This window comes from Papilio polytes, unplaced genomic scaffold (genome assembly GCF_000836215.1).
Source record: "Papilio polytes unplaced genomic scaffold, Ppol_1.0 DF823912.1, whole genome shotgun sequence".
NCBI classification, from domain to species: Eukaryota; Metazoa; Arthropoda; class Insecta; order Lepidoptera; family Papilionidae; genus Papilio; species Papilio polytes.
In genome coordinates, this window is record NW_013525292.1 from 239136 (window position 1) to 247227 (window position 8092).

General features: G+C 34.7%; 1 long non-coding RNA gene across 1 annotated transcript in view; it reads right to left on the reverse strand.

The window, feature by feature from the left end:
* Window positions 1-1098, reverse strand: part of LOC106102774 — an 11959-nt gene extending 10861 nt beyond the window's left edge. The window contains exon 1 of the long non-coding RNA XR_001225598.1: window positions 1012-1098. This is a non-coding gene — a long non-coding RNA (uncharacterized LOC106102774). The remainder of the gene's footprint in view (window positions 1-1011) is intronic.
* Between the last annotated feature and the right edge of the window lie 6994 nt (window positions 1099-8092).

Here is an 8092-nt window from a genome sequence, read left to right on the forward strand (position 1 = left end):
TTATATCACTTCTCCAAAGTAGTAACATTTTTAAATTACGCAAATCCGCGACAGATTATGCATAAAACATACGCAATTTAGAAATCTGACACCACCAAACAAGGCCGCGCGACTTGTAGGCTGCCTACTTTTCTTCAAACGTACACATATAAATAACATATACATGTCCTTGTATGAATAATTAAAATGATGTGTGACAAGAAAACATTTAATATGAATTTGTACATTGATTGATCATTGAACGATTTAACTTCCTGCATTACATCTATATTAACAGGATTTAAGTCATCAGTCATAAATCTATTTATTAACTCGATCATCTCATCGTATATGATTATGACACATCTAGTCTAGTTAACATTACACAATTGCGTGTTTTGATATACAAAAATTCTTCGTATAGCTATAATCTTGTCCAATAACCACGTAACCGATAGAATTAAGTTTTTAGGTGTCGTGCCACTGGCTGGTTTAGACACATTTTTTTATATTTCCTGTGGTTGAATATCGACAATTAAGTACATCACTAGCGATCCCTAATTTCCAGGAAGAGCGTCGGGCTCGGGCGCCGGCTCCGGGCCGGATTCCACTGTCCGCTTTTCGACGCCGCTGTCTATGCTTTGTATCGAAACAAATAAATCTTCACATTAACGTAATATCTCTTAGTTTGCCTTCATATGTTTGAATTAACTCATATTTACCAACACAAAAGAGACGAATACATTTTTTTATTAATTTAATGTTACATAAAGCGGACAATGACGTCATTTTAGAGCATTTTTAAAGTTGTTAAACGTTTTAGTGTCTTGTTTTACTTTTAAAGTTTTTAATTTCTTGGAAGTCATAACCGTGGCAGTGGCATGGCACAATAAACGCGGTTTTAGTGTCAATTCTAAGGAATAAGATGAGTAAGTTTACTAATGTAAAAAGGGCATTGAGAAAGCCGTTTAAAATATATTTCTTAAAAAAAAATTATACGCTGAGATGAGACAATATAAGATATAAACTCACCTTTAGGCTTCACGTCGTCCATCACGTAGCGACTGTATGGTGGAGGGGGAGTTTCTGTAACAAAAACATTATATTGTAATTAAATATGAAAATACACAAATTATTTTATAAACTAGAAGGACAAAGACAACTAAAAATGCTAGTTTCAATAAGTTGTACGAGACTTCTAACTTTTTGAATTACAATTCAGTTTTAGACTATAAACAAATAATGTAGCAAATACTTTTTTGTAAAAAAATATCGACCATGTTCTGCGATTCCCGAAAGAAGTAATCAACAACCGCGTTACTCCCGCGGGTCTAAAAAACGAACAAGCCCTAAAACAAACATCACATAACCGGACCAGGTAAAATACCAAATAGCAATTAGGACCGCTGCACCGGACCGACAACCTATATTATCTGTATTTCGTCTTTTTATATAATTGTCGGGTTTCTAGCTAATCTGTGGCGGGAAATAGGCGTCTGTTACACATTTCAAAGACAAAATTGAGGTTATGTTATGATAATAATTGCGACGTTTTTGATTATACAACTACGTTTTTTGGTAGATCATTATGTGTCAAATTCCCAGTGTTATAACATATGTTTGTCATTTTAACGAATATACCATGTCGCGGAAACAATTTTCTCCTATAAGACTGGCAACATTTGTCATCTATCGAGTACCAAGTAGTAGGTAGTAAGTACCTTCATGACAGTACTGGCGGTCCAACATTCACATTCCGCGCGTACGAGTCGCGCCGAAAATGTTGTCGTTTGAATCCGGAACGCGCTCTATTCCATTTACGAATGAGCCGGCACGCGCTATTGGTCATTTCGAATGCCATCAATATTTTTGAATTCCGAATGCGGCGTGCATTTGCGATTCCGGCGCCGGCGGGGGCGGACGTGTGAAGTCGTTCCTCTTACTGTTCGACATTACGCGAATACAAATCGCGCCGCTCGTTGAATTCAATAAGATTTTATGACGTACCGCAGAAGTGTTTAACGGCACTTGCGCAAGAAATATCTAAACAATCGATGCATTCGCCTGCATACCAAAGAGTTCGACGATTTTGGCATTACAGACGCTGTAGTTAATAATAACGAAACTTGCGTTCAAAACCCTTTGTGTATTAAGCAAAAACAAAAGGCAATGTATTGTAATTAGTCTTAAAGCGAGAATAGTTTCACCACATACAAAACTGCATGCACTACTTAAGAATTACAAATGTCCTTTGCGGTAAGAATGTAGCCCGAAATGGGCGGTCAAATAACATTGTCGGAGTATTTAGAACAGCGTAACAATGATTCACACAGTACTGCATACCGTACGCAGAGACAGCTACTAAAAAACGAGCGAGCAATGAAAGTAAATGACCCTAAACGCCTAGCGCGCCATCTAGCTACTGCCAGATATAAATAATATCAGTTGTTGACTTCAGCGTGTGCCCTGCATAAAACTACAATCAAACAAATTTCTACCATACTGCCTAGAACATAGAACTTCTTTTCATTTAACCCTAAACATGCATACAACGTTATAACTCTGAAATAACTACATAAATATTATACGTATAAAGTGGCGTGACTGAAATTTCTTTCATAACTACTACGGCACATGTTACTCTTATAGTTAAAACAAAAAAATCCCTGTCGCAATCAAAATAAAGTGCAATTTACAATGCTAATTAGAGCTCTTACTTTGAACCGGTCAATGTGATATGAGTTATATGCGATCAGGAGACGGTTCATATTTCAACACGCGGCGTCGACCTTACACAATCTATCGATTAATTAAGAATGTTAATGCGTTGGAACTAGGGTATAAATTCAAATGACAGTGCTACTCGAGAACTCGAGAATAACCAAACTGACGTCCGAATAGTGAAACGAATCTTACAAGAAAGCTGGGAAAGTGCTAATTATTTGACAGACTTCAAAAATTTAATGGAGTTTGAGTATAAGCGTGTCGTCGTATTGTCGTTTCAGTATTCGACCATAAGTCAGGTTTCCGAAGTTTTGGCATAACTGCAAGGAAAGCTTTAACGGATATAAAAAAAATGTAATCAATGTCAAGTAGGATTTCAATGTGTCAAAGTTATAAAAAAGCTTACTTTAAGATACCAATAGTTACATAATTCGTAGTATACGATTACTTATCAAGCAAAGTAAACTTAGTTGTCGAAGCAGTATCGCGGAAGTCGATTCGTCATTATGTTAACAATTTTTTTACATGTAAGCATAAGTTGTTTCTATGCTGTAAATGCCACACAATTATTTCATTATAATAATGTATTACTAGCTATCGACTGCAACTCCGTCCGCGTGGAATTAAAAAATAAAACAGCCTATTTGTCTTCCAGTCTATCCTCTACCTACGTCTATGCCAAATTTCTTCGGAATCCGTTCAGCAGTTTAGGTTACAAACTCAAACAAACATCAAAACTTGCGTTTTTATATTAGATAGATAGCTATAATATGGGCTCGTAATTGTAGAATATTGTAGTGCTCTACAAATCTATAAAAGATTTACAAAAATAACTTCTTATAGAAAGTAGAAAGTTCTTTAAAACTATCATTTGTTTTTACAAAAGGCGTTAAATATCTCTGATAAAGATAGATATGTAGTATTTAAAACAAACTACGTAATCAACAAACAAGATCGAAGAAGATTCTAGAAGTTATATGTGATTTAATTACAGTATAGTTATTTGAAATAAAAAAATCTCTAATAATTTTAAGTAAACACTAGTTGATAATGCCACGATTGCGACGTTTTTATTAAAAAAAAAAACTACGATGTCCGCTCGCCTCTGGCGGTCGGAACGCGTGTGAATCGACCGAAATAGCGGACCGGCCGAATTATAGCGTCAGCCGGCGCCGGCGTCGGCCGCGGCGCCGCCCGGACGCCGCGCCGGGCCCACGCGGTACACGTCACACGCCCAATGTTGCATCCAACACCAACACAATGTGCCAACATGCCAACACAATACGAAAGAAAACATAGACACACCAGCCTTAAGGCATACTAAAAAAATTACAAGTAAATATTTTCTATAGTAATGTTTAAGACGTACAGTATTTCTCAAATACACCCGAGAAATACCGGACATGCACGTCATTAGTAATAAAACAACTAAGTTTCATTTAAATATAAATTAAAATGATATGATAAAAAATCCACTTTACATCATCGTAACGTCAATCAACAAGTAATTATTGTCATTTATCGAACGAAATGACCTTTGCCGTTATTATATGATAAGAGTAAGCAATAAAACTTAGTTTGTAACCTATGTGCTTGTCTATCAACTTAGTAACGAAGTGAAAGAAAAAAACGTAATGCTTTGGACAAATTGTTTGACAAACATCAGCCAATGTACCAACATATAGCACGCGGTTGATTCATTGCGATGAAACGGTGAATTGCTAAATGATGCCAATATACATAAAACAAAGCTCTATTTTGTACATTACATATTTTTCAAATTCCTATAAGACAAACAAAACATCAAGAAGACAACGAAACTAAGAAGTTTCAACCCGCTACACACGTCAAGATCTGAGCAATCGAAATCATCAACTGCCAGTTAAAATTTTGCCAACACGCACTAAAAACTGAACGTCTATCGCCGGCTTTAAAGACTAGATTGTCAAAACATTAGTAAACAAGACTAAAAAGTATGGAACACAAGATCATAAAATTACGATTTAAATACGTTAAGTAATAGATTTGTCCTATTGTAGTGAACGTTTTGTTGACGCTGTCATTTCTAGATGTCACATCACGTCAGAAGACGAGTACGGCGCATGATGGATGTTAGGCTGACCACGTCTCTGCCGTTCCTCTACGCTATATTTAAAGTAGGCGGGGATCGTATCGCCTATTGACACACCTCACTCGCTCACCAACTGAATATTCAACTAGCACCGTCTCACTCGCACGCCCTTTATGCTAACTACAGGAATTGTCTGGATATCGCCACAGACAAACAATCTAGACGACAATCAACTATAACATATTCATACAAACTCGAACTTCTGACTGAAAGTCGCGGAAATACTTCAAAAAAAAAAAAACAAAACAAATAATCAGTTCAACGATAAAACTACATTTAAAACATTACAAAAACAATTGAAAAGTCTTAAAAACACTAGAAATTGTTAGAATTTAATTTCCTACCCATTTCGTCATGTCATACCAACGTGTTAAAAGCTCATATAATGTTTGCTATACAAAATCAGACCTTAAGTGGGGATCGTATTATTTTCTTTGACTATGTATTTACAACATTGATAGACAGAGTGTGTGTGATGCGATCGGTCATTGAAATTGTAATTACGTGGCGATGCCGGTTCCGCCTGCCAGACCGCCCTCTCATTAAGTCTGATAACGAACGCCTAGACCAGGGGTCGCGAACCACTGGCACGCGTGCCATAAATGGCACACGAAATAATATTTTAGGCACACCATAAAAACACTACAAAAAATATGTATGTGCAACATGGAAATGACGTAATAATCGCCGTCTAAATTATTCAATAGCACGCCTAACCGCATTAAACATTTCGTTAAAAAATGGCACTCTGATGCACAAATGTTCGCCACCCCTGGCCTAGACATACGAATTTTGTTAAACGCTTATCGAAAACTGACGTTTATCAAGTCTTGCCTATTTTATAGAGCAAATAAAATTCCTTTTTAAGTCATAAAGGTTATTTATTGCGAACAATGCTTGTATCTTTTGAGATCTAAGTAAAATTTTCTATTTTTTGTCTGTTATGAATAATGTCAGTAATCACAGTATGTTTTTAAATAATTCTTGTATTGCAAAGTCTTACATTTACAACACGCTTTAGACCATATATTACGTTACTAAACTTGGGGGTTAGTAAATTGGATAAAATGCCTTTTGAGAAAGAGACAACAATACAAGCCAACATCACAATTATTATAGTTAAATACATCTACCAGTGGCCTTTCTTGCCATTTGTGTATTAATTTTGTGATTAGCAATTGAATATTTTACATAATGTAAACATTAAAATATTTTTTATAAAAACAACAAAAGTAAACTGACTGCTTGCCGGGGTTTTAAACGATTTGATTAAATCGAACAAATTGAATATAAGCATTCGACACATGTGGCCATTATTTCGAGGCGTGCATTTGAAATTCTATGAACTGTTTCGTGGAAGGTAAGAGGGCGATGTGCGGTTGCCACTGTCCTATAGCTATGCATTTACATAGATAACCCTACAGTTTTAAGATGTCCACGCATTCCGTATCACGCAACTATTTGGATGTACTTTTTAAAATAGTAGGGTTGCATTGTACAAAAATGTCGAAGTAAACAATTTAGAATTATCAAAACAAATTTCTTTTTATACCTTGACGTTCTTTTAATGATTGAATGCATGTGTAAATATAATGTTGACGTCTCGATGAGATGATAAAGGTTCTCCGAAACTAATTACGACCAATAACGTAGCTAGAAGTGAATGATCCGACTACTTTAAACGTAAATATCGGCGTCTCAAAAGAATTAATTACCACTCATTAACGCCATAAATGTTACTATTCCGGCGCTTGCGCATGGGAAAATATTTCACTATCATATTTTATTTAGTAGATCAAATCTTGTAATACAAGTAATTACTTGTTTTATTATATATTTTTTTCTCAAAATCATCTTACATCATTATTAAAGACTAACTGTTCACGTGCGACTTCATCCGCATGAAATTATGAAAATTTTATTTTATTGTTTACATTTGTCAAACTACAAATGTCAAAATGACATGACATGATGACAACCTTGCTACCTTGATGTTGGCAGCAACTTATGGTCTCTTTCCTACATTAGGATTTTATGTAAAATATTTACCCCCTGTTTACTGGCGTGGAAATATATAGTCTAAAGCGTGACGTAAGTGTAGGAATTTATATTAACAAAAGAATTATTTAAAAACATGCTGTAATTGCTGACATCTTAGGTAACAATGTGTGTGTTTACGCTTTATTATATTAGTATAGATTGTTTAGAAAATTATATTGATACAATAAATAACACGAACAAACCAATTCCCAATAAACAAAATAAACTTTGAACACCATGTGAACAGATACATGAGAACGTTTCCCCAACATATCATATTTCTATTAAAAATTTATGTTTCGACTATCAGCCACTTAGAATGTGATTTTAATGTGATTCTACCATCATTAATAACTACCGTACATATGTTGCCATAACGAAACAAGTTTATACGGAAACTAACCGTATATATTTTACGATTTTAAAAGATAACCTAAAACGCTACGGATAATCTTATTTTAATTACCTAATCTATATATCTTATTTTAAAAAACTAACTTTGCCCACGACTTCATCCGCGCGAATAAAAAAAATAGTTAGTAGCCATGTGTTCTTAGTTCTTACAGACAATTTTACATCTGTTCAAAATACAAGAACCATCAGGCCGTTCGGGCGACACCTTAAGGTAACTTTCGTATTTGCAATAGTAAGATAGTTCTTATCAAATCAGACGTATATTAGATAAGGCAAATCTTTCTTTATAAAAATCTACCGAATGGTATAGGAAAGTTAAGGTCGTCACACATTAACCACGTTTCGTACGACTCATCGCTACAATACTTTATTCTATCGACAATCACCGCGCGCATTTTACGCTTGTTACATCAAAACAGAAGAACATTTAATATTAACGTATTACTTCTAAAAACTATCAACCACTAGTCATAAATCTCTAATAACCGGAAAGATAACGATTTTCTTGAAACATAAAAAAACCGCCTCATTTCCTTTGATAGATGAACGATAGAATTCATTCAAACGATAGTTTGAGTCACTCGGTTATATCGCTCAATACATTACAGAATAGTTTTGCAATAGATAAGATTAAAATAGAACTCTCTAAATGTCTAGTACGTAATAAACGATTATTTAAACATGATGTTATAAAACTATGTCTTATCGGAAAATTATCGTTTGCTATTTTAAAATGAATTAAAACCCAGTTGGAAATAACGCTAAATACATTTTAAAGTGTTATACTATTATTTTTTGTAATTA